This window comes from Camelina sativa, chromosome 20, assembly GCF_000633955.1.
Source record: "Camelina sativa cultivar DH55 chromosome 20, Cs, whole genome shotgun sequence".
NCBI classification, from domain to species: Eukaryota; Viridiplantae; Streptophyta; class Magnoliopsida; order Brassicales; family Brassicaceae; genus Camelina; species Camelina sativa.
The window spans coordinates 17194395-17197125 of NC_025704.1; the positions used below are offsets into that span (position 1 = coordinate 17194395).

The following is a 2731-nucleotide window of genomic DNA, read 5'->3' on the forward strand; positions in this document are numbered from 1 at the left end:
AAAAAAAAAAAAAAAAAGATGAGCTCGGCCACCCGTAACTCGCTCAGATACTTACTTGTCGGTTTCGAAGTTTTGGCTTTCAACGACGAAGTATTCCTCACTGATGTCTTCCCCGTCGCTCGACTAGTTTCCGGCCAAACGTAAGGACTAGCAGACTTAATCTTGTCTACCTCGGCACGGAAAGCAGCAGGGTACAGAAGCAGACACCTTGGCACGGAAACTGCAAGACAAAAATAAGGTTAATCACGATACCAGAAACCGAAGTAAAAATGCTACAGAGCAGGTCGGCTACCGGGTGAAAGATTCCACCCAGAGTATAAGGGAATTGAAGGATCTTCAACGACCCCCGAAACTACTTTCATGAAGAAATACCATCCGGCCCAGTTGTAAGTCTTCCCCTTCGTCCCCTTAACAAGTATTGGCCTCCTCGAACCAACGTATTAAACGCCCGGCGATTTTTTTCGGTTTGTGGGAATAAACCGGGTGAGTTCCTCAAAATGTTCAACTGAAAGACTGATTCCCACTGCCTCGGCCAAGATAGAGATACCGACCGCATTCCGGAAAGTCGCCATTGCAAAATGGGATATCGCCATCTTACGATTCACCAAGTATGACATCAGGAAAGCAGGAAGGGGAAATGTGATTGCACACTCGGTGAAAAGCTTCTCCAAGATACAGATGTAACCGTCTGGAACATCCCAAGGACGCTGACTTTCGTCTAGAATAATAATAGGAGGAAGAGGGTACAACCCGCCGAGTCTAACTGCTCTCTCGGCCGATTCAAGCTTAATAGTGGTTTGAGAAACGTATGAGAGGATGTGCCTCCTAGCCCCAGAAACACGAGGAATAACCGGCAACGACCCACGGACAATGACACGATCCTCGGGAATACAAGAATCGTCTAGATCCTCATCAATAAAATAGGGGATCGCACAAGGAAGATGAGACGAACTCGTAGTCGCGACGTGGGAGAAAGCCCGGCGTTGAAGTTCAGCGAATAAAGCTGAGTCAGAAGACGCATCGGAATGGGGACTCGTCGATGACCTTGGCCCACCACGACTCAGCCTGTTGACATCATCAGAGTCTTGTCGGAGATGACTTGCTGCAGAGGAGTCAGATGAAGCGGATCCAGGGGAAGTCATCAAAGACAAACAAGAAAAGAAGACAAACGATTTTAAGAAAGAAGAGAAGGAAATATACCTGATGACTCGAGAACAGAGGATGACTCGTAGACAAGATGGAGAAAATGAGGAAGAAGGGAAGTATTTATAGGAAGGGAATGAGGATTCTTGAAGCGTAATCATTACAGCACGTGTTTGGTGACGGTACAACTTCCGGATTTCATGCGCGTCAGGAACCGCACACGATGATTCGACCTCTAGCGTCGAAAACCGAGGAATCTCACGCGTGACCCTTCACTTCCTCAAATCTTGTCCAGAATTACCACCCCAACGATCGAAATTCAGAATCTGAAACCCTTCGGACGAGCTGAGTTCCCACGCCGAGCCACCAAGGGGAAGACGAGTCCTTCGGACAAAGTTCTCCGTCTAAAGGCTACAAAACTGGTGTTGAGGGAGGGAATACAATTAGGGGTGGATTCTCACTCCCACAACATGGCCCGGCGCAAATACATTGAAGCCCAAGAAATGCCCTTTAGCTGGGAGGGGCATTTTGGCCCTTTCGATGGACGAACCGACACAAATCCCTATAAAAGCGAGAGTACGGCGTCCGTGAACAGGGATGCAAGATTTCTGCAAAGAGAGAATACAGATAGAAGTAACGACCGACATCTCGTCCAAGTTAGAATCGACGAGCTCACAGCTCGTCTATTGTCTTTTGTCCGTTATTTTAACTTGTCTAGACCAAATTGTAGCCCGTCCTTTTGTGCCCCGGCACCGATTTATAAAGAGAATTTCGATTTCCATTTTACGGAACTAGACATTCTAGTTGTGACCGATTTGGACATCAACAAAGTTCAAGATTTTTCACCTAGTTGGACTCTCTAGCTAATAGATTTAGAGCTCTAATGGGACATTGGGAAAACTCCTTCTGTGGGTTTAACAGGAAAGCTTGTTTAAGAAGAAGAAGGAAACTTTGGTTTGTGGCTGTCCTACTTGTTCACTGGTGTTGGAGCTAACCTTGTTTCCTGGTTAGTTTTACCGAGAAATGCTGTTTCTGTTGGTGCCTCGGGAGCTGTTTTTGGGTTATTTGCTATCAGTGTCTTTGTCAAGGTACTCTATATTATTATTTTTCCTTCTCTACTTCTATCTCCCTGTGAATCATCAACCTACTCTCAGTTATATATATGTTTTGCTAAACTTATTTTGTAGATGTCTTGGGATTGGAGGAAAATCCTCGATGTTCTTATATTGGGTCAGTTCGTTATTGAGAGGGTAAAGATTCCTGCTTAAAATGTAGTCCTATTTTCTTTTGTGTTTATTTATTTATACAACATTGTATATGTTTGATACTGTAACAACAAGTCGTGATGTGATTAGAAGTTCTTACAATTCAGGGCACGGTAACTAAATTTGTTTTAGTTCATTGATTCTCTCATAGGTAATGGAAGCAGCTCAGGCTTCGGCTGGATTATCAGGAACTATATATGGTGGCTATTCTTTACAGACTGTTAATCACATTGCTCATCTCTCTGGTGCTCTCGTTGGCGTTGTCTTAGTTTGGCTTCTCAGCAAATTTCCTTCGGAACCTGTGGATCATCAAGTTAAAAAAT

At 44.6% G+C, this 2731-nt stretch overlaps 1 pseudogene; it reads left to right on the forward strand.

Moving 5' to 3' along the window:
* The window catches only part of LOC104772606, an 8797-nt pseudogene extending 6070 nt beyond the window's left edge, over window positions 1-2727 (forward strand).